Source organism: Monomorium pharaonis, chromosome 8 (genome assembly GCF_013373865.1).
Source record: "Monomorium pharaonis isolate MP-MQ-018 chromosome 8, ASM1337386v2, whole genome shotgun sequence".
In the NCBI taxonomy this organism is placed as follows: domain Eukaryota; kingdom Metazoa; phylum Arthropoda; class Insecta; order Hymenoptera; family Formicidae; genus Monomorium; species Monomorium pharaonis.
In genome coordinates, this window is record NC_050474.1 from 21,571,574 (window position 1) to 21,597,284 (window position 25,711).

Here is a 25,711-nt window from a genome sequence, read left to right on the forward strand (position 1 = left end):
CACTTTGCTCAGGTTGTCGGTGACAATCCGATTTCCTTTGCACGTCCTTTGCTCTAATTTTCTGACCTTTTTAAACAGCACCTCTCGTCCATATCGATTCTTCCGCCTTTTTATCGAAAGGAACTGTTAGTAACACAATGTATTTGATGAAAAAAGTATTTCCCTCATTCCTCGATGGAAGAAAATACACTCATCTTAGTTATATCCATTTATACACGTGTAGAGAAATATAAACGAAACTTCGTTGAATATTTTAGTATTATACTGAAAGCTGTAATGATAATGGATTAATGAATTTCTACTAATATACTAATGACGTTTACGTACAAACGACGCGTTAATGTACAAGAGCAGTTTGCGTCTGTGCAACAGTTCCACGTGGGGAAACGTACCAGCCACGTGGTAATTCCATTATGAATGTTACACGAATATGGTCTTTGTAGAAAACGGATTAACCGGTTTCGGCGCGCGTCAGTGCTCGCACGTAATTATAGTTTAATTGTAATCACATTTCCAGTTCAGCACTCGTCCGCTCCCATTGTGGATTTAATCACTCTATCCTGTTTTAATTAATAGCGTATGAGAAAATCATGCCGCGGAGTCATTTTGATCATAAACATCTGTCCGTCAGTCTTCGGTTTTTTATGACCTCTCGTGACTCCTCTTATCTATCATGTCACTTCCCCCTCCCCCTCTTCTTTATCCACTGTTATCGCCGGTTTCTAGCTCTAAAGATCCCGTTCGAACTTTATCGTAGAAGGCAGCCTAGTTCGAGCGTGTCTATAAAGTCTGATAACTTCCTGTCAGGTGCACGACGTTATATACGATTCCTGATATACTCACGTTGACATACCTATCATTTCTAAGATATCATACATAGACTTGACAGTCCGTTATCATTCCTCTCTCTCTCTCTCTCTCTCTCTCTCTCTCTTTCTTGCTTTCCCCATTATTTTATCATAAATTTAGATTTTAATTAAAAATGCAAAATTCTTGAAAAAACTTAGAAAATGTGGCTAAAATTTGTAAACTTTCCATAAATAAATTTTATGCATATATAGATGCATAATCGATTTTTTCTTTAGTGGTTTTTCATCTTATAATCATTTCTTCACTCGTTCCGTCAATTACGAGATTTCTTTTATACGAACCAAATTTTACTTCCACATGCTCTGCGAATTATATCCGGATCTGACTGCTTCATTCGGCTCTGGCCTTTATTTTTAGATAAAGTTTTACGATAGGTGCGTTCCATTGCTTTAATCCCAATAGCATATGAAACTCGGTAAATCTGGTGCCACACGTGGCAAGCAAGATTTCATCCCATACATATGTAATAACGCCATCAACTACAGTACGTGGAAGAGCGAGTAGATGGAATTTCCCACGAGTAATTTTCAGTCTCGCCGCTCATCGATAATGGTTAGCAACGCGCGAGTATCCCTAAATTCGGCAAAATCAATTGTCCACGCACACACACATTTAACATCAAATTAACTGATTGTACACTGGAATATTTCACGTAAATTCAATCTAAATTTCCTAATGCCATTCAAAATGAATAATAGAAAAATAGTAGTGACGCGTGTGTGTGTGTGTGTTATTTCAAGCATATAAAAAAAGCAAATAAAAAAAAAAGAAAATTTACCGTCATCATTTATATCCTATATTAAATTCAAATATCTATTCTTGTTAGATCTTAATTACACAAGAGCCCGGGTGAAAGTTTTTTACGGTAATAATTAAAGATTTCGATTCAGAAAATAAGCGGATTTGGGCATAAGGGTATCGTTTGCCGAAATCTCCGTTCATTATCGTATTCGTTACTGCGGCTTAAGCTCGCAATCTTCGTTGAAGTGTACGTAGGTACTCGGTATATCTAGAGGGAAATCTTCAATCCGATATACAAGAGAATCCGGGTCGGCGAATGGAAATATTAAGGAAAGAGGGTGCGACTCCTAGTCTGTACTGCGCCGGACATACCGGGAGCTCCAAATATTTGCCGTTTCGATCCACCAGCGCGTGGTGTGGATTTATTTTCTCGCTCCCGCTCGCGTCCGCTTTCTTTTCCAACCATTTGCCGATCCTGCTGAATTGGCCCAGCCAACGTTTGTTGTTTCAGTTCATTTTCCTTTTTTCTCCCGCCCTCTCTGGACACTTTAATTAAGTTAATTCGACGCTTACGACGTTACGAAATAAGATACCGGCTTTCCTGCCGGAGGAGTTATTGCTCAAGGATTGTTAGTTCTGATGTAATTAATTGTCTATCATGGTCAATCAGTGTAAATTGTAAAAAGAAAAAAAATCGCAATAAAATTAAGGTTTAAAATACATAAACACGTGCGTATTTTTCGTTTTATTGTTATGTTATTCTCTCTTCTTTTCAACACTTCCAACACTATAGAAAATAAGCAAGTTATTCTAAAGAAGAATATCAAGTTTTTTACCTGTATTTTCAACTTTAACGATCTTGGCTTCCTGCAGTGATTATACAGAATTTCATGAAACCAATCATTGAAACAGGAGAACTGCCTAACTTTGCCTCTCAGTAGACTGAAGTTTAATTAGTTCTACAACTTAGTATCACGGAATTATGCATAGCCACAGGTACATCAAAGCCAATGCATTATTATTTGCGCCGCATGTATGTAGACTGTCGTGGATTGTTCCAGAATTTATTGTATTTCTCTCTAGTTTCCTCTTTTGTTTTGCACTGTCTTAGACGACAATAAATAAAAGTTTATATATATTTATGGAACATTAGTTCAACATGTTGGTAAAGTTAGTTTTAAATTCTACCGTTTTTTTAGATTTATAGAATTTAAAAAAAAATGAAATCTCCAAAAGATTTTCATAAAATATATTTCTTTAAAACTGAGGAGTTAAATGCTTTAGTTTTTAATTTAATCGTAAACTTCATCATAATTTTTTTACATACATATACATGAACTTTGTATATGAAACCGCAGAATTAAAACATTCAAAAACGAAGCTGTCTTTACGAGAGGACGATAATTATACGTGTTAGAGTATCCTCGTGTCTGTCGTGCGATAGAAGGTACACGATTATTCCACTTGAAGAAATGCAATCTTTGGATCAAAGTCTGTATAGAATTTTCCCCTTTTTTCGAATTTAATTTTCGCGAACGTGAAACTGCGCGCACAAACGAGACCACAGTTAAATGAAACCGCTTCAATAAGATTGCTAATGAATTACTTGGAATTAAACTTGCTTTTTGAGATGGCCAAAATTGCGACGGATGTCATCGCAAACGTTATTGCGAGTGGTAACACTTGGGACTCGAGCGTTTTCGTTTGAACCGCTTCAACAAGATTAATTACCATCGTTGCCCGTCGTTTATATATGCCACTTGTCGAACGCTCATTACGTCAAGGGTTACGAATTGTTATCGCGTCGTCGTTAGGGAGTAGTCGGCTTACTGTTATATCGATTTAAGAGATCCGAATTTAGAACAAGAGTTTAAGACATTAAGAAAAACAATCGATATTTCAATTAACTGTATTTCAATTAACTATATATATAAAATCGACTTGGCAATTGATATGGCATAAATGAATCAGCAATATATTACTAATATTTCTGATAGTGTTCGAATTTTTTTAGTTTCTGACGATACATTTCTGAATATTTTTTATCGTAATAAAAAAATTGTATAAAATATTACCGATGTACTTCTAACATATGCTGTTATCACATTTTCAGTAAGTGACTTTCAATGCGTCGCGTTCAGAGCAATCGATGAGCGATCGAAGGTAGAGCAATTCAGCAAAATCATAAAGTACATATATAAAGGTATGTTGCAAGGTAATACCAATGACGTTTACATACGGTTAAAATTACGACTGCGTAGACGTCGATAGTAACTGGCGGCACGTGTCTCCGCCTCGTAAACTTTATTGCGTAAAGCGTTCTGGAATCCAGGCGAAAAGCTTTACGATCCTTGATACGAGCTTTAGGAAGCGCTCGCGGTCTGGTTATCTTTATTCCGTCAAGGGTCGAAAGATCTTTATAAAGTGCCAAAACTTTTTATCGTATACGATAAAATTTTTTATACGAAACGATAAAATCATATCAGTCTTACCGCAACAAAAATGCACAATTGCTTAAGACTATCATTGCTCAAAAAAGTTTGATGTGTGAATGAAGTCATATAAGAAATCTAAAAAAGGTTCTTTACGTTAATATAATTATAACAAATGTAATTAGTGTAATTATATTGACTGATAATTTTAATGTGTTATAGTGTTAATCGTAAAATATTGTAAAACCGTTAGTGGAAATTGCTTTTCTAACATCGGTTATAATATAATTTCCGTTTTTCACCGTAATGGAAATTTTAATTGCTAAATTTTTAGTTTACCATACCGTAGCTGCTCATCTACATAAAGATGCTTGTGTGGTATTTCTGATACTGGTTCATGTCCTCCACTTAAGGAGACATTCTCGAAAATCTTTCATTCGAGTGGTATCGATGTCCAGGAAATAAAAGAAAGTTGATCCAAGGGTTCCGACGGTAGTCATCGTTGCGCCGTCTTCATCCGATAAGGTTTAAGGTTACCGCAAACACTTGACCCCGAGGGAGTGGACGCGACATTTTTTTTCCCCCTCGTCTCGTTTCGTCCTCGTCGAAATTGCCGGGCTTTCATCATGACCCAATTCGACGACACTCGTCTTATCGTTCGGTGAAGGCCAAGAGCTGACCAAACGCGATTTCGCATTGTCGGCAAACGAATACACGATGCAGGAAGCGGAGTCCTTACCCGTTAGTAGTGATTCCGACTGAATTGAAATGGATTCGCATTATGTGAACGGCCATGCCAAATGCCTATGTGCGCCTTGTAACATCGTAGTTGAGTATGGCTCAGCAGTCACTCTAAAGTCTACTAAAGCAACAGGAATATACCCATCATGTTTGAATTGGGAAGAGAGAGAGAGAGAGAGAGAGAGAGAGAGAGAGAGAGAGAGAGAGAGAGAGAGAGAGAGAATACATTTATCTGTTACATTGCCGAAGTATAGAAATAAAACACAACAAAAATTTTAAAAAGAGAATTGAAAGAAAACTTATGCAAGCTGTACATAGATATACGTAGACACAAACAAAAATGATATCACTTGTCGCTGCATCTGAATTAAAAATCTATGACCTCGCGCAATCTAGAGAGTACCAATTTCGCTTCTCCGTGAATGCAAACTTTTGCTAACTGCAGTTTTTCGTGCACTGGCTACTGCGCGACCCGTTCGAAATCTCTCTCATTTCGGATGAGAGGTGTCCTGGGGTCTCGGGACGCAGAGAGAAGGGTCGTTATCAATTTCTTAAACGACATGCATATTCATGCGTGCGTATCATATGCAAAACAAGACGGGAGCTCTGGCAAATATTTGCGCGTCGCCGCCGACATTTTCCGCGAGAATAGTGCGGACGGATCTGCAATTCTGAGATCCTCATCGCCGCGAATCCGGTTGGTTAAAGCGATTTACAGATATTGGATTACAGGTCACATACGTCTGTTCCTTTGGCCTTAAATATTAATAGAAAATCGCGACAACCATCAATTAGATCGTGAAATTTGGAATAAAATTAGCAAATGGAAATAATATCATTAGAATTCCAATTTCAAATTGGAACTTTTAGACATACATGCTATTACGTATACTATGCATGTAGGTAAAAATAAAAACAGTTTAATTAAAATCTATTTTTTTTTTAATTCTTTCAAACACCACTACAGCAAAATTAAGTGGACTGTTTTCGTGCTATGCAAAATTTAGTGGAAGACTTTTTGTAGAAAGTACCGAGTAAACTCGAGAATATTTCAAGCAAGATTACCAATGTAAGTAATTTTAACAGTTTGAGTTGTTATCGTACTTGTCTATCTAGAATCTGCGTTTGTCTTATAACTTGGGACAACGCCGTTCTCTTTCCTCTCTCTTACAGTCGTTCCTCTCCCCTTTCCATCTTCTCTTAACTTTTCTCATTGGAATTTTGTACTCGTACATACAATCAAAAAAATCTTCCCATTTGTTTTAAAGACATTTAATTACGACAATATTTTAGAGAAATAAAAAATTACTAATTGGTCGATTTATCAACGACATTTCGAACATCTCGCGCTCTCTCGAAAGCCAGAAAAAACTGCAAATGGAACTCTTTCGTTTGGAAAATTTCAACGGACGGGAAAGCCTTTCAGTGACATTGTCGATTAAGGCTTTACGGACGTTACGCCATTTCACACAACTTTGCTTTATACAGCAGTGGCAAATCCAGGATAATCTCAGTCTTAACATATTTTTAGACTTTCCCGCTATTCTACAGGATTGAGAAATTAGTCATCAGTATAAGTTTAGAAAAGATTCGCGTGAATAAGCTCTTTATTTTTTATAATGACTAATCTTCTGTTTTGACTTTTCGAGTTTTAAACTTAAAACACACATCACCGTGTGAAAGTACAAGCACGAGGCAGATGCTTGAAGGATTTATCCCGCGAATGACCGGTACAGCGAAAATGCTTTATCTATAACGTGATACAAGGTGAAGTAGTTGCCGCCGTAATGTTTCCATCTTACCGAATGCATATTTTTTAATAAATGTCTCATTCCGCGGTATTATGCCCGCGCATGTTTTTCCTCGCAGCATGGCGGTTCAAGAAATATTTTTCATTTTGCCCGCAGCATGTGGGTGGCGAAACGCTTCTTTTCCTCTATGCAGAGTAAAATAAATTGAGTTCGGAGGATTTGAGTTTAAATGTGCTTGCCTATGTTGATCGTCGTGTAATCAGTTTCAAGCAAATATTCAGATCGCATAGAAGCGGGTGAGCATATAGAACATAGAACCGGGCAGTAAGATGATTCTGGTCACAAGTGATAGAAGAACGAGAAGCATGTAAGGATAATAATAGAGCAACAAAAAGCAGATTATATCTTATCTTTTCTCTAAAAATTAAGTGTATTAATAATATACGAAGAAAAAAACAGTGCTTTCGCTGATATTTTTCGATGCTAACGTTGGATTCTATTTTTGATATTTTGAAGTAGTATAATTAAATTTGCGTCAAGTGGTTAACTGCACTTAAAATAGCGATTACTCAAATTAACTATTCAAAATTAAAATAAATTTGATTTACTTTAGACATGGAACATTTATATAATTCGATATTGTAGGATTGTCGCGGACACAAGAGAATTCGTAAATAATCTCACGAAAGGGATGATTTTGGTGAAATGTCTAAGAATTTAGCTTGATACAGATCTGAAAGTATTTTCGTTAAATTATCGAAATGATTAAAAATTATGAACTTAAACATTTAACATAATTATTTTGATAGTCTAACGAAATTATTTTCAGATCTGCATCCAGCTAAATTATTCGATACTTTAGCAAAATCGTTCTTACCCTGTACGGTAGAAAAAAAATCATATTCGTACCGGCGGTTTTTCATTGGTAGTTAAACATCGTGGATGCAATAAAAGAGATATGCTCTGCAAGCGCAACGAACATTTTTCATGAGGAGACCCCGTTGTCGGCTATTTCATTTTTATCGATCAAGCTTGAGTTAAACTGCATTACATGAATATATAAATATTGGTACATATAGAACGGCTGTTGGCAGCCGAAATATTCAATAAAAATTCAATATTACACCAATGTGTAATATAATTTACATAAAATTTCATTTATATCGTTTTTATCCGACTGTATTTGATTTAATGTTTATTTATTGCACTCTCAAATATATTTATATATGATCGTAATGCCCTGAAATAAAAGTTGTTGCAGTTAGTGATAATCTATGAAACATCAATGTCTATCCAGTAGGAAATATTCTATCAGAAACGCATTACATTTATGGTATAAGCAAAGCTTCGGTAAAACCCGATTTTTCATCAAGTTCGTCTGCCACATCAATCGTTTCAATCTATGTCGATCGTTTCAATTGCAAAAGAAATTCAACTGCTTTCGTGTATACTTCTCGCGATAAAAAGCGATCGACTCCTCGCGAAATTTACGTTCGCGAGCAAAGTAAATTCTTTTCTCTGGTCCTCACGTGTTATAAAAATATATAAAATGTTTCTTTTTTTTCTCTCTCTCTTTCTCTCAACGCTATATTTCAATTCACATAACGGTAACATCGCATTTTCTTTTGGAATGCTATTCTGTCCTTTGTCATCTCGTATTGCATAATTATTCTGGAGATTCCCTACTTCAAGGATCTTTTGAAATTTAAATATACCATTGTTACAAATCAACTAAAGAAATCAATGTTGCGATCCTTTCATTTGCAAAAATAAAAGTGTGCGTGTTTTGTATGAAAATTAAGTGCCTGCAAGAGAAATGCAACGAGAAAGGGGAAGAGAAGAGAGGGGAAGGGGAGGGGAGGAGAAAGAATACTGTAAAAAAAAATAAACTCGTGTATAACGAGTCGTTGAGGTGCCAAAGCGCGACCAGCCTTGATATTTGTGCCGGCGCGATTTTTATTCTTTGCTTTTTGATATTCAGTGCGACGTAACACCGATCGAGCGTTGCGCGTGATATGAAAGCCTCAGATGTTGTATTTCGAATTCAATTGGCGGACCGTTGAGAATCGAGAAAACCCAGAGCGGAATTATTCCCGACAAAGGCTCGAAGGGAAGGCTCTTGAAGAGGTGTCGTGCGTCTGAACGTGAAATTCTTTCCCCGATCGGAAGCGATCCCTCAGGATCCGCAGAAAAATTGGAAAATATGCCTGGGACACACGCGAGGTCGAGAAAATCTTGTGCGAGGCAATAGACGGGCAAACGCCTTTAACCTTTAGAAAGTAAGCCGGTATACGGTTGTCACAGGTGCCGGAGAAAAGCTCTGACACGAAGTCGAGAACAGCTGTGCGATTGGATCGTGCTTTTGGGCTGGAAGGATAGACCGCGATTATTTGTCGATAAAAGCAATTGTTCTCGCCTTGAAGTAGCACGTGATAAATTTCGCTAGTCTGGGTTCGCTGACTTTCCCAATTACTGCCGCTTCTCTCAATTGTAGCATTAGAATAATTAAAGTAATCTAATCTGAAAAATAATGACATTTTAATTTTATGTAATACTTTTTTAAAATTAACTTTTCTCTGTAATTTAATCTTAACGCAACTTCAACTCAGTTAAGTTTTTAATTTAAAAAATGTATTAATTCATTTATCCCTGATTTAAATATTAAACATATAGATCAACTATGTACCACTATATCATATATCATTTAAGACAGCAGTAATTGAGATAGCAGTTAATCTCAGTTAATTCAATTTTATTTCGAAAGCGGACAAAAAGACGCAGAAATTAAATTTTGTTGTGTGCTGGTCATCTCGCAATTATTCGACGGCTCACACAACGACGGCTGATACAATGTTTCGGCGAATTTTCAAAGTTTACCGCAGCATCGTATAACGAGCTGCAGGCTAATCATCCAATATAAAACGGATCCTTTATATACACGGACCGCTCGAAAAGTTCCCGAACAAATTGTTTAACCGGAATTTGCAATAAAAGGTAAAACAAGTACCGTACGATCGGTTGTTCGGTTCAGTCGCGTGAGCAGAAAGAGTCGAATAAAATCTACGTGTCGAATACGGCGGGGAATATATTTCCTCGGGAGTGAACGGAATATCGTATAGATCGCGGATCTGTGGGTGTAAGCTGCTCGTTATAAGAAAAGCGAGACGCGCTTTTATTCGATACGAACACGTCTACTTGGGCGTGACGCGGGTTCGCCGAGTTATGATATCTCTTGTTACGTTATATGTCACGTGCTATCAGGCCTTAACGCCTATTGATAGCCTCTGCCGTAGCGTAACGTCGATTCCAACAGATATTTGTTCTTAAATGACAAGGATAAATTGAAGGATATTTTTCTCTATCATGATTTATTTTTTATTCACGATTGAGGCTCTCGCGTTTCCAAAGAATACCCCTCGCGCTATCCCGCGCGCGCGCCGATAGTTTTCGCATGATCGAGTGGAGGTCCTGTTTTATCCCGCGACAATACGGGCTATCCTTGGCGAGATTACTTGAACCGTGACGTGTAATCGGGACGTTGTATTGACAAGGGTCATCCATGCGACGCGACGTTATCGAGAAAATTCTGAGTGCAACATTGACAATGCGCAACAACACGCGGATCCCACAAGTGGGTCCTAGCGATGCATGCATCGAAATAATGGCGGAGAGCTCCGATTGTTACGCGAAATCGATGCGGAGCACAATCGCGAGTAACTCGAAGATGATTGTCTGCTCGCCCTGCGGGGATTGCGGCATAAGCTCGCGTTCAGGAGGGACCTGAATTTGCACCGCTGAAGATTCTCCAAGGCACCCGACGTTGGACAAAGCGCTACTACGACGAGCTGCACATCCAAGCATCCAGTATATTGGCTTAATTTCATCCTCCATACCGCGGGATTATCTCTCTCTCTCTCTCTCTCTCTCTCTCTCTCTCTCTCTCTCTCTCTCTCGCCGTCGAGACGTTACTCGTCGCAATGTCGCATATTATATTTTGCATAACTCCACTTTTTAATACCGGGATGCATTACTCAGCTTTTATCCTTTCTGAGACCTGTGTGCGATACAACGCGCGACACTTTTTTAGAATTACAATACACGAGTTACATCCGCTATTTTAAAATACGTTAAAGTGCATTCTAAGAATAACACACGGTGCCTCTTTGACACTTGATAATTAAATTGAACAAACAAACAAGCAGAGATGAAACGTACAATTAACGAATTACCTTCTATTCGCGTCGCGTCAAGATTGTCCGACGTTTTATCCCTTAATTTCTCCGCGAAAATTGGGAAAATGGCACGTCGATGGTATCCCCAATACCGCCAGACGTATTAATGATGTCATTAATACGTCTGCCTCGAAGCGGTCTTGTAACATGATTACGATCCCGTTTCGCCGTGAATTTCGTTTCACAAGTCACATTACGGGCTCTTTGAGAACTCCAGAAGAATTTTTAAAGTTTCTCCGCGCGAGAGAAACAGGTGCCGATTTCGGTTTACTTTATTACCCGTGATTTCCATGTCGGTCTGAGTCGATGAGGGAGCCCTATCGTTTCCCAGTATCGTCGGTATCATTTAATAGTGTTATCGCATGCGGTATACAAACGCGGCTCCCACAAAGGACATGTAAGATCTTCTTTTTACACGCCATCAATTTTCCTCCGGTGGCACGCGAGAGGAGCTCGCGTGTTCTACCGGCGGGCGGAGCGTCATCGTGCGTAGAACGAGCCGGGTCGTTTTCTTCGGAAACGGACGTTGAACGATCATCCCGCCAGCTTTCAGGAAAAGCAATCTCAGTAACACGGAATCTAGAGAATGCCGTATAACGCCGCCGCGCTGATGTTTCACCGTCCTTTCTCTTTGCGTTTTGCCGCTCTTCTGCTGCATCACCGCCTCCCTCGTCGCGTGCTTTATATGAAATTTAATCTCGCGCTTGTTCTGCCATTAAATTTAAACTTTCAGTAATGAGACAGTCGTGTCGGTTGTGTCTCATCGGTGGAGCGCCGGAGAAAAAGAAATTAATAAACTTTCTCGCGAATTAAGTTCCGGTAACTGCAGTAAAATCGTTTCCTCTTATTATTTTTCCAGTTTACTTCCATATTTACTAAAAATTTTTTTCTTGGAAATTTCATTTTTATTATTCCTTTCAGAGTTTATACACGGTAAGAGAAAATTGCTCTCGTTCGGAAACCTTTTCACGCGAAGTAGTAAATCGTTTTAATCAAACGAAAAATGCGGCCGAGAAAAAAGAACGATTTAATCGGAATCCATGTCCACGCTTGATTAAAATTGTTCTCATTTTCTTGTATTTACCGTGATAAATCTCCCTTCCCTCAGATAGGCTGTATTAAAACGTTAGCAATATCTATGGTAATTCGGACTTAAAAGGCGCCCGCGGCGTAATCTACCGATTGAAGGATATCGCCCTGAATTAAAGTGGCGGCATTGAAAAGTATAAAAAGAGATCTCGGCTTGATCGATTTCAAGGCGGGAGAAGTCGTTCACTTCACGGCTCGTGGCGGTGGCCCTTTGCATAAAGAAGGAAGCGACTTCTCTCAAAGTTTCCGACAAAATTCGTCGACTTTCCCCGGATAACCGTTAAAATAATGAAGGACACGTACCGGGTTGGTTGATACAGACGCGTGCTTGAGAATAGAAGATCGAGCTTCTAAGTTGAGCACTACCTATATTTAGAGGGTCTCGGGGAGATAAGTCTTGATATAGGATCGCCTTTTAACGAGAATTGCCACCTACGCTTCTTGCTGAGGACAACTTATTCCCCGTTGAAGCATCCAATTGTCGGGTAAGAGCTTTCAAAATTGCTTCAACAGAAATTGATAAAGAAAGGAGAACGAGCTGGGTTAAAGGGGCATTGAGTCCGACTCGTAACAACTCGACTCGAACGCTGATCACGATTGAAAGAACGGCTTTAGCAATATATTTGTGCGCTCCAAAGTTACGACGATATTTCCTGTATCCAATCATTCGACGACTGCCTTACTTTGTGTTTCATGTCTTGTAAACCCGAAGGTAAGGTAAAATTAAAACAGAGAAGTCTTAAGATCAATTGAATTAAATTGGCATGTTTCAAATGTCATCGATCGCATTTTACTCGCAATTCTAACAGCATTCATCTTTTAGAGCTTCTTGTAATATTATATCGGAACAAGCAGTTTATAAAATACGGCTTCAGTAAATAGCAAATATAATATCATACATAAGGTTTCCAACGCAGTTTAACTTTACTTCGGTAGTTCAACTTTGTTTCATGATTAACAGTATTTAATTAACTGTATCAATATATCGTGTAGTCTATAATATTTAAACGTGTTCTTGAAAGTTTTTCTAACCGCACTTATACCCCTTTTCTAATCGCACTTTTTTCTGGATAATAATTCCAAGAGTGTCATTTCCTGATCAAATGTCAGTCACGGAGATACTTGGCCGACGAGCGAGCAGTCGGAACTCGTCGAAAAGTCTTGCACATTTAATCAAAAAGTCGTGAATGACCGTTTGACGATGACCTCCCACGCTCGAATGAGTTTCGAAGAGAAGTTTTGAGCCCGCATTAGAGCTCGAGTATTTTTTTCCTGCCAACGAGGTCGTAAATTGTGGGCTATTTACAAACGTTTATATAAACGAAATGGTCTTGTTCATGTTTTTCCACGTGGCCTATTTTATGTGCTTTAACGAGACGACGGTAGTACCATTAGCACGCAAATGACTGATATAACGAATTGAGACTTTTCCTTTCGCACATAATTATATTGATATTCTTGAAATGTCACAGTCATTTTCGTGGAGGGCTCCAATTAGAGCTAATAGCAGACGCTCCCGCGCTTATCGATTTGGCCGGGAATTTATTTGCGAGTACAGACGACGATCGCTCGTCGATTTCACCGAATAATCGAAGGTAAACTCGTTAACCCAAGCGTTTTACTTAAAGTTTGCGAGGCTGTAGGCGCCTTCAATTAGCACGAAGGCAGGTAATCATTGGGTGGCATTTAGCTCGCGAGATCAGGTCGCACGTGCGTAGATAGTAAGTCAAACTGTTTGCGTAGCCTGGATAAGCGCCACTCGCTGGATCTCTCAGCGTACACGAACGTATCATGCACGCTGCGACACGTGTGTAAAATGTAAAATAAAATATTCATACGGGCATTTGAGTGGATTGCGAGTAATCGAATTTAAAAATCAACATGCTGATAAAGCAGTATATGTACGAGGAGATCGTGCAATAAAAAAAGCACATGGACGAAGTTAATAATATATCGTATCTACGGGGCTAAAAATGTGACCGGAGAGAAAATCGGAATTGCGCTCATTCGCGGGCGCACGGTTGCATCGAGAGCTGACTTCGCATGTCCATTCATCATGATAGGAAGAAGTTTGTACCTTGGAGTAGCCATCGACGTCGTTAGTTAACCGTTAATCGACATTTATGAAGCCATTGTTGATTAGCGTCACGTAACAGAGCTGCGAGCCCTCTTCCTCCTCACGCTCACGTCTTCCGCGTCCTCGTTAAATATAGATCTCCCTGTGGGCGACCCTAATTTTGAACAAACTCCCGATTGTGTCACCTGGTCAGCCACCGCGTAATTGAATCATGCATATCGGAGTGATCGAAGTGCCGAGACGGGTCGATTTCGGATTGAAGGGTTCTGAAATCTATTTTATATTCCAAAGGGACATCGGATAACAAATGAGCCGCGCTGGGAACGGAAAAGGACACAATCATATTACCTTCATTTGATTATTACGCATTTAGGGTCAAAGCATTAACGATCAAACATGAAATTTGATCAACTGTTATAATTGAGATATATTTGTAAGTGAACTTTTGAAATTATCTCTGTGTTTCAATTATTTTTCTCTTATGTTTTAATTATATTTCAAATAATTTTGTAATGATACATTACATTACAAGCAAAGAACTCGAATGAAAAAAAGGATCGCGATTCATATTTTGAAGTAATTAAATTCTCGAGATTTTATAAATTCTTCAATTTTTTAAGGGGATAAAGCAGATTTCGCTCGGTGTAAAAAGCGTTGTTAAGGGTATCAAGACTTGTAAAATTCTAAAACATTCCTTCGATGGCCTCCTATCACTGATGCATTAACGAAGGAGAAGGAAAAGAAGGAGAGAGATCGACCGCTTGGCGAGATGTCGTTTAAAGTTTTTACATCGCCTGGGAAATGATGCACTTTAACCTATATCGCGCATAAGACGAGGCAGTTTTTAGATCGTCTCCTTGGAGCGCGTCGTCGTCGCGTTAGTGCAACCGCACGTCCTGTTTGAAGGTTAATCTTGGCGATAAACATGGACACCGCACGACTAAGGCGGTGGGAAGGAAGTCTTCGGCGACGCTCGGGGCACATGCCTTCCGTCCGGTGTGAAATCACATTGTGAAAACGGATAAGCTATGACCTGATAAAAGTGAGATGAGAGAGGAAAACGAGATTATCGCGATAAGCTCCATTAAAATTAGTATCGTCGTGCTAATTAAGGGCGAGGAAGATAAGTTTAAAGTGAGCCAACTATAATTATAAAACGACGAAGAAAATATATATCCGGCAAAGTTATTTACTTTACTCCTTCCGTTCCGTTGACTACCGTCGCTATTCTCTTTTTCAAATCCGCCCGTATCTATTGTCCTCGCAGCAGTCGAAGATTCTTCCGGGTACACATCCTCGCTTCTTCGTTTCGCCGGGGAACTTCTCGATTTTTTACATTTCTCATTATGAGAACACATTCGCTGGCGCGCAGGCAGAATGTTATAGGTCACCCCGTGAGAACAGAACACTCTTTCTCCGACTGTTTCGAAGCTTGAAGGCGACCCTTTTCCCCGTCGCGTCGCTATTAATCTCAACCCGAGTACCAGACAAATCGACTACTCCGACCCGGTTTTGTCTTTTACGAAGAAGCTCCTCGTATTACGGGAGGATTCCAGGATTCCATGATATTAAACGCTTTTCACGTGCATCATAAATCCACCCTCTCGATTCTGCCGCGTGACAAGATACGCAAAATACCGGAGTCCCCCGACGCGACGCCGGGTTAATATTATCGTGCCAAGGGAGTCAATAAAAATGTGCCGCGTGTGAAAAAGCTGCGTATATCTCTCGCATTTTCAAAGAACGGCTCTTTCACACACAGGGTCAATCTGTCTCTGCATTGTTTCCGCGCTCGTTGCATCCCTCTGTAAATTGTGCCGGCTGTATCGACGATAAAATTGAAGCGAAATTTCCGGATGCGTATTATCAATACACATAGAACGCATCGCACATTATATGTGCAAAGGAGCGCTCCCGTTTCAATAAAGAGTTACATAGCATTTTTTAACAATAGTAACACCAGCGCTGACAGAGATTGAGATACCGATTTCTGAATATTCTAAATGTACGATATATTTATGGTATCGATATTGTGAGATGTATCGCCGAGCAACGTAACGGGATCCATTCGACTGATGTACTTGAAGAATGCGCAAATCTATCGATTGTGGAAAAGCCAATAAAAAAATTATTGCACACAGAGGGACTCGTACATAAAGCTACACGACCCAAAGAGAGAGTACGTGATTACCAGGAACGAAAAAATTCTTTTAGCCGGGACAAGTTACAGTCGCAGTTAGGAGAAATATGAATGCATAAAGCATACGGTGGGAGCATGCGGAGGGTCGACAAGACCCAGCCACGATGCTACTGCTGCTGCTGCATGTTACGTATAGAAATATATAATGTCACTATTTCATCGTGCTCTTCGGTACAAGGCACGCGTAATGAGATTGAACCTGAGTGCGAGCGCGAGAAAGTTTGGATGGCATGCTTTCGCGCACCTAATGCATTCGGTTGTTTTATGGTATGGTAGCTCGACGAGGAAGAATTCGAGCTTGGGGTAAGAGGATTTACGCGCGATATTATTTTCACGCTGCGCAGCCCCCGAGGCTGCTCCGTATATTTTCTTCGAAGCGCGAGACGAAAAGCGTTTAATAACTCACCTCCCTATTCACGGGGACCGCGGTTATGAATCACGGAATTTTGCAAATGGAATAAAAATTCATAAAAATGGATTCGGGCGCACAGTAGTGTCTGGCGCAATTCCGTGGATCTGGCTCGTCAGAAACATCTCTTCGAATCGTACCGTCTGATTTGTAAACTCGCGCGGAATTTTCCACAAGCGAGTAAAAGTTGAACGTTTCTCTCGGTCCGCTCGTCTGTAACTTCGATCTAACTTTTGGCAAGTAAACACACGCGGAGCGTGAGATTTCTCCATGCCAAGGGAATAAAATTTACAGTTCCGCGAGCTCCGGACACACTAAAAGTGAATAATTCTTTTTCGCAAAATCAGAAACTTGCTCGGGTGCGTCGGTGCGTTTCCTCGAACAGCGTGTAATTTATCCCTTTGATTCGCTGCCAAATTGAACGCGGAGTCAGCAAAGCGTTTGCGCTCCATAGATAATCACGGATATTAGAAAATTCTAGAAATTCCTAAAAATATCATGCGACGTATTCGGTGTCAAAATAATTGTTAATCCACACAAGTAACAGCATCCTGTTAGTCGTTCGCAGTTGTAAGGTTCCTATAAATGTCGAGACATTTCTCCCTTGTAAGATAATTACAAAAGCGGCAGCTCGCGTTGCTCTTGGTTTATTCATACAGGGAGATTTGCATATTAACGATAACGCATTCAGTAACTGATATTCTCACGATATCTACTTTAATGTTGTACATACATTTTCTGATTATATTAAGAGAAGCTAGTGTGGTTGAGTTTCCTTTAACAAGTATAGAAGACACTGTATAATTTTCCAAACCGAACATAATTTTATCCAAGAAGTATACAGTCACGAAACTAATTACTCGGACACACAAGATATTGGGAGTCTAATTTAGAGCATGTGTTAAATTACCACCGACACATAAAAATTTGGTAGTTCTGATATGAGTTTCCGTTTTATTTTGAAGAAATAAAGAGTTCTCTAAAAAATTTCTAATATATAAATTTTAGTATAAAATAAACTTTTATATTCTATATCCGGGCGATAAAGTTTCGTGAATGTGTGGAAGTAGAGATTAGTATTCAAAGTTTCTTCGATAAGAATGCCCGTCTTTGATATCTTCCTTCCTCTTTCTATCATACTTTTGGATAAAAAGAGTATCAAGCGCGTCTGATATTTTCCAGCTCAATATTAAAATAAAGAAATCCAGATGCGACCCGCGTTCGAAACCGCGTAAGAGATTTCAACTTTATCACAAATCCACGAGAGTGGAAAACGCGAGCTTTGCCTCTATACAGCTACGTTTCATAGCAAGATCCCCAAACGTAAGAGATTTAGATAAATGTCCTCCATCCTACCGACGCCATCGGGGGGGAGGGGGGGGGGGATAAGAGAGCACCGACGCCGATAAGGGCACCCTGCATCACCGCGACAGGTCGCGGTCTCGCGTGTTGCCGTCGATCTGCGCCCAACGTCGGCGATTCTCCACCCGCACCCTCTTGCTCGGGGGTGCGTTCAGTCAGCTTCGAGCCGCGAGTGGGGTAAGTTGCGCCGTGCGCCGGCTCGCTGGCCCTTCGCAGAGCGAGGCACCCAACGCCGCCCCGCGCGCATCTCTCATTCTCGTCCGCCGATAACGAGAAGAACAACCCCCGACGCGATCGGCGCATCGTCGCGCGCCGATTCAACCGGCGCGGCGCGGCGCGCTCGTGTTAAAAAGCAAGTTGTGAGGTTCGTGAGGATCAAGAATCGACGCGCGGGTGAATGCATCGTGATCGAGCGTTTCGCGAGCTTTTCTACGGCTTGGCTTGAGCGTCTTAGTTTCTACTCTTTCGCCCCCGAACTTGATGACGACGAGGGGAGAGCAACATCGGTGGTAGAGTCGCGGCGGGTCGCGTGTGAACGCGAACGGGGAACTTCATCATGCTGAGGTGAGTCCCCGTAATCCTCCCATTCGATCTAGCTCGCGACGTGACTCTGACTGCGCAATTTCTTATATAACGTAACCGCGGAAGACCCCTTGGGGCGGGAAAGCTTCACTCTTGTTGGGTTTTGCAATCACGGCAAAGGTCGATTCTCGTCTTGATACGTCCGTTGTATTTTTACGCTCTACGTTTTCCTTCAGCTGTAGACGGTCTTTGATCAATTTTCAGTTAATTTTCTCCCGATATAAGTATCGATGTGAAACAACGATTTGTAAGTTCCCAGGCTCTAATTCCAATATTTTCGATAAAGTGTAGACGTGTGATCAAAATCTCCGTTTAATTCTCCGTATTTCAACATTTTCGACTGATTTTCCAACGACTTAGTTTATGATCTTTAAACTTTGATTACAATGCATTATATGAAATTATATTAATATAAGCATAAAAATTCTATATAAGAAATGAAAGTAGTCACATTTTTAATTCCTCGAAATGAGTGTCAATAAAAATATTTTTCTATTGAGTTGCCAAGTTTTAAGCGGGAAACGCTTAGAGGAAGAAGTTAATTTAAGAGGGTTCAGCATCCGCATTCTTGTGCATCTTTTTTCGAGAAAGTTTGTGTACACTGGCAATTGGTCGTTGACCCCATTTCGCAAAGTAATTCCGCTTTGTTTGGAACAAAGGTCGCTTTCTCACCGAGCTTCGTGATAAATGGAGGTGACGAAATTTGCGTAGTGCCAATAGACGATTCTGTCGATTCCGAACGTTAGAATGGGCATGCACGATCGAATGAGAGATCGGACCGACTGTCGAATGTGAATTGTAGCTATGACGGGCATGAGCAAATCTCTCAAGTGGGTCAACAAGTTGAACATTCTGTAGACGGAATGTCGGCTCTTTTGTATTCGGGCGCACGTTGTGATACGATGATAAGAGTCGAAAACGTGAGTGGCAATCGTTAGTTTTACCGCTGAGGACTTTTAGAAATTTATTATTAGAAATACATTAATATGTGTTCCTTTTAAAATGCGCGGCGAAAACAAATGGATGGACGTTGCAAAAAAAAAGAGAAAAAAATAAGACAACCTGTCGCCAACATTCATTTTCCGAATGTGTTCGACAGGAAAGTTTTAGCAATGATTACATCGCACATTAATGCCGCTCTGATATATCTAATTTATTCATTGCGCCGCACGACAAGGGAAAGAAATTCGAAGCTGTTCTTACATTTAGCCATCATCCCCGTCCTCTTTTCCGGCTTGTTGACGCAGAAAGGCGGACATAAACCGGGATCCCGCGCATTAGCATTCAGCTCTCCTGACACGTTCACAATGCCGCAAATATGCGCGACCATACGCCATGACAAATTACGCTAAAAGCTACCTGCACAATAAATACATCTTTTCATGCCGTCCTTATAAAATTTTTTTAATTTTATTTTTGGAAACCGGTCGCATCGAGAATCTCCTAAGATATTGGTCTTCTAATATCTCTAGCTATACTCGCAAATTCTTCTTCTGTCAAAGTTCCGAATCATAAATTCCCGGCGATAGGTAGCATGTACGTGTTTTAATATTTACGAAACGGCACTCGCTCACGAGAGCACTAGCATGCCATATAACACACTGGCCTGTATGCATTATTCGATATCCTAAGATTTACCATGAAGTCGAGCGAATGAAGTGGAACGTTCGAGCTGTTTGCGCACAGGTTGACTGGAGTTTGGATTAACAACAATAACACAAAAGGAGAAAGAGAGAGAAAGAGGGAGCAGGGATTTCTTCTTCCATGGCAGATTTAAGAAAGCGTACGTTGAATCTAAAAAGTAGAATAAAAATTCTCTCTTCGATGCTTACAAAGGCGAATTGATTTGAATGAAGCTCAATTGTATTGTTCGCAGAATCGCAAGCAGGCTTAATTGTAGCCTTAAATACGCGACACACACTATTCATACGTTTGGAGAAGTTTTGTTGATATGAAAGCGATATTAAAAATGCACCGATCAATTTCGCGCTCTATTTTTGCTGCGATCGATCGTGGGTGCCGTCGAACGCGCCATTGAAATGACGAGCGACGTTGCGTTCTCTCCCATTGTGTCTCTCTCACTCTGTCTATTTTTTATTCGCCCGCGCGCCCGCTGTTCCGAAAGATTTCATCACGTGCATGGACAAAGACGCGCGTCGCCGCGTCCCGATCCCCGAGGCTTGTCCACGTAATACACGTAATACACGCGACGTTTTCATAATGCACGAGTTTACATGTCTCGGCCGCCCGTAAAACGCCTTTACGGTCCTAGGGGATGATTATCGCTCGGGCGAGGGATGATACTTTTCAACCGGACTTCATTACACCCACGGTTGCATCGCAACCGGTATGTCTCTCTCTCCTTGCGCTAAGTTCTATTTTCGTTGCGTCATATCGATCCCCGCTTACGCCGCGCCGTTTGAAGTCGTAACACCGCGTTGGCCGGATCTCCTTTGCAAACGGTGAAATTAAGCGAGGGCATTTGTCGCGTATCAACGAGGAAAGGAAAGGAAAAAAGGAGAGAGGAAAAAAGAGAGAGAAAGAGAGAGGGGAGGCAGCGCCGCTAATACCCGGAGGGATAAAAAGCGGAGATACGTGTAAATCAGCCCGAGTCGTATATTTTAACCGGACGCTCGTTTGCAGAGTGCAAGACGCACGTAAATAAATCGTACGTCGAAAGAGCCAAATACGAACGTGCCGGTATACATTCAATCCTACCAAATGTGAAATCACTCAGCGTATCAATTGTGAATGAGAGAACGTTATAAAGGGGACGATCTTCATTTATAATTGATACGAATATTCATATTTACGCGTTTGAGACGCGTAAAGGTAACACATTCGAAAACTTGTTGGCTAAATTGTCGTCGCGATTGTTGCAAATGCGATGACGGTTATTCCTCCTTTTCGTTTTACGATATTATCTACCGGAGTGAACACACTTTTCGTAACGATTTTCTCCCGCGAAATAAATTGCAAAAGTAGTAAAAACCAGTAAGTATCTACAGCTATACAGTCATGCTTTCTTTTTCGCCTTTTTTACAGTGCGGAGCAAAGCTGTTACGCTTTATTTAAAATGAACGTGGCTCTAAATATGTCTGACGGTTGCCCGACGTAGGAATCAAATTTAAAAATTCCCGATGTGCCGTCACGTTCGCCGAGTTAACTCCGTCACAGTAGTCGAGCTTGATAATTACACCGACGCAGTTTGTATTAATGCTATAATAAGTGCACTCTGGGGGACGCGATCTTCGTTAGATCTTTTTTAATAATTTACGCGTAACGCCCTAATTAACAACCAGCTGGTACATGTCAGAATTTCTGTATAATTGATGGAGTTTTTTAAAATAAATGACCGTTGACAACGCTGACACTTTTTAATTAACCGTTAAAGCAAAACCCGCGTATTTCCATTCTTAAAGTTTAATTCTTTAAAATTTTTGTAATTTTTAATTCTTTCACGTTAGTCATCGAGAGAGATTTTCTCTTCAAGAAAAAATCGTCTACGACTTCGTCTCAATTTCTCAGCATGCATAGTGCGGTAGAAAAGAGAAGTTCGATAAATAGAATCATACAGAATACCGACACGTGTTTCGTAGAATTCTACGAGTGTCGAGGAAATCCAACAAAAAGTCCATCGAACAGTCGGAGAACAGCCGAGGATATTTACGTTCGAACGTTACATTTCTCTCACCGTGATTTTGTCGAACGCATTTCTACGAAGATTCCGTCACACACACATTAAATATGGATAAACCAATGAGGAAACGCGCGCCCGACAACGCACGAAAGTGCCTCGCGAAAATGTTGAGTTCGTCAATTAACAATCGCGCGGATCGATGGCCAGATTAATTATTATCGTTAACGGAGCACTCCGTATGGCTGAATCCCCTTTCGCTGGCGCGGAGTAATTAATTGCTAACTGGTAACAACGCTTGCGGACACGCGCCGACGACGACGGTACTCGTCATTAATTGAGGATCCAATCGAAAGTTACGTCGTACGTTACGTTTGACTACGAACGTGGGATACAAGTCGGGTCGGAGTGCCGAGATATATTTTCACTAAAATTCATTAAAATTTCTCAAACCATTCTACTGACTCATTTATTCATGTTCTTTTAAGTAGGGAGACATTTCACGTACTCGGCACGAAAAAAAAACCCGCTCTCTGAGTTGAATTTAGACATATATTATCATAACATATATTGTCTGTAATAATTTTTATCTGTTGTCTGTAATAATAATTTTATCGATAATAATTTTATCTGCAATAATGTTTCTTTTATTGTGTAAAACGTTGAGTGCATCTGATCTTTATTTTAATAATGTAAATTGCGTAATATCCTGCACTTTTATTTTGTCCGTGAACAAGAAGTAAGAAGATAGTGCAACCTTTTATGTCTGTTATTCGCAATCTCGGGCTTTCATATCTGTTAGGGATTTTACTATTACAGTTTCGCGAATATCGTAAACTTGAGAGAGAAACCGTTCGTTCAGGAATTTCTTTTCGGGATTTCTATCACCCAGGTTTCGAGTACCAACAGGGAGAATGTGTGATGCGCTTACTTTTAAACGTTTCTTCAAATTGTAAATGGTTAAAGATATTTCTTATATTATGCAAGATACTGAAAGAATTGCCATAATCTTAATTTTAATCATTATAATCCACAGATAAAAATTGCGTAATATTATAATGTTAATGTTATCTAGTTTGTGAGCAGTAACAAGTAAGAAAATGGCGCAATTTTTTACTGTTTTGTTGTTCGCGGACTCGTGCTCTCGTATCTGTTAAGGATTTTAGTACTACAGTATCGCGAGCATCGTAAACTGGTGAGAGAAAACCTTCCGCTCAAGAATTTACTTCCAAGAATTTCCGTCACGCAGATTTCGAGGGCCAACACGGGGAGATTGCGCGATGCGCTTAATTTGAAATGTTTCTTTAAATTACTGCGGGAGTAAATCGACTTTATGGAATGTAATGGCGTCGCCCAGGAGAAGCTAACGGGGGCGGATTACGGCCGGCACATCAATATGATAACGAGATTGCAATATCAGAAGAGGTAAGGTTTTGTCCCGTTTAATTTATCTTTTGCCGTTCCTCTCTCGTCAGTGCGCGATTGTCGCGTGGGCGGCCATCTTTACGAATTTGCATTTTGAAATTTACCGTCACTGATTTTTACGTCAGAGTACACGGTGAAACTGAAGGTGTTACGCTTGGAGAGATGTACGATTTTTATCGCGTCATAAAGCTTTCCTCGCGATTTCGTTTTCCATTTCGATTCAGCAGGTTATATTATATCGAGATCCGTCTATACTGTTGCAGTAATGGAAGTTTATTTATTGGTGCTATGCGTTTAACACTCTCTGCACTTACACGATGCACTTACACGATTCTCGATTTATCGTAACGTCGATTCGCAACTTTCGACCTATTATTGGTTAATTATCGAACAGGTCTTCGCATCTACCGTTCACCGTTTAATTCCTGATATTAAATTAGATCTAATTGAAGGTATTTTTTATGGTTACTGTACATTACTATTGCTCTTCCTTAATATGTTAATTTGAACAGTTGGAGTTTAACTTGAAAATCTCAAGAAATTAAATTTGATTCAATTTAAAGAAAAAAAAAGAAGTAGGTTGATTAGATGAGATTGTTCAAAACTATATTTTTTGTGTTAAAATAATCAATTTCAAGACACATGGAAATTAAAAATTACAAAATATCATTTAAGTTAAGGAAATCATTTAAGTTAAATTTGATTCTCGAGTATTTAACAGCGGTGATGCATTGCGTGTCTATTATGTGCTTCATAATTATTGTTTTGTTCGGAATGTGACTGCGCGCAAACTTCGAAACGTAAATCCTCGAACGTAGGACCCATGAGATCTGCACACGTTATACAAACTCGGCGCGATACGAAACAACTTGCCGGGACAGGTCGGCGTTAATGCCATTACATTACCCGTTTAATCTGAATACCATCAACATAATCGTGTTTGCCAACATCTTGCCTTGGCTTGCCAGACCTGTATCCCGTCTATTCAATTATGCCTCCTTCACCAAGATAACGTCACGGTCACGAGGGAAGACGCAGTGACATTTAGCGGAGCATGGGGCCACCCTTAAAAGACAAGACCGCAGTCTTTAGGGCTGAGACAGCGACTCTGATGGATTGCCATCTTGTTATTCTTACTAGATTTTGCTTCTTGGATCGGTAAAAAGTAATTTATGTGCTCGGTAGATGACCCTGGAGGACAAAACAAAAAGACGAAGCGGACGACACTTGGGCAGATAAAAGGAATAAGCTCTTGGTCGACTTGTGCGGTTCGTACTTTTTGACGGCGACCACATTCTTTTTGTCACAAGCACTAAGAAAACACTCTTTTCCGGTAGGATCAATCGTAGGAAGCAGTGCGGTATTTCCCTGACTATGTATAAGTGATTACTTTGTTGGAGTGCTTGATATTCCGCTCTCAGAGGACCTTCCTTCGCTTTCCAACTCGGCTTACTTTAAGTTTACTAATCCAATCGTTCAGCATTTAATCTAGCTGGCAAAAAATGGAAACTCTTTTTCTGTCATATTAATAGAATTTTTTTTCTGGAATCGGAAGTGAGTTCAGGAATGGTCGACTGCTAACACTTCTCGAATAAAATTTTTTTATAATAGAGGCTTAACTTGTCACAGATATCTTGTAATACTTGCTCTTGAGAAGGTATGCACATACATTTTAATAAATGTTTAGAAATTAAGAGATTAAGAGGGAGTCCGCCTCTTTCTCATTAAACTTTCTTCCTCATTTTAATTTTCAAGATAAACATCAGTTTATTACGAGGAAATAATATCATTAGATGCAGTTCGGGTCAGCGACGAGCATATGTATCTACCATTATTAAAAGTCTTGTCTAAATAAAACCATGCACAAGTCATTAGCGTAATTATGAGTTAAACTTTTCCTCGTACGTGACTCGGGATTTCCCGGGGTTGCTGGATTTCCGTAAAATGTATTTTCGTGCGTTTTGTTTCCTTTTTCTCAGCATCGGGAATTTCGTTTTTGTTTCAGACACATACCGTTGCTACAGGCGCCTGTAAGAGCGAAAAAATTGCACTGGTGTGACGTCGATTTCCGATATTGACAGGCAGCATTAACTCTGAATAGACAGCTATAAAAAATTTCGTTTTTTTTCACGGCGGTATTGATTCTTTTAGATTGTTTCTGGC

At 40.0% G+C, this 25,711-nt stretch overlaps 1 protein-coding gene across 2 annotated transcripts in view; it reads left to right on the forward strand.

Annotated features, from left to right (window-relative positions):
• Positions 1-18,041: 18,041 nt before the first annotated feature.
• The window catches only part of LOC105833448, a 43,058-nt gene continuing 35,388 nt past the window's right edge, over positions 18,042-25,711 (forward strand). Inside the window, exon 1 of one of the 2 annotated variants that reach the window (XM_012675195.3) lies at positions 18,042-18,468. The gene's annotated coding sequence lies outside the window, so the exon portion shown is untranslated. Of the gene's footprint in view, positions 18,469-25,553; positions 25,579-25,711 lie in introns of those variants that run through there. The other variant, XM_036291335.1, reaches the window with a different exon arrangement.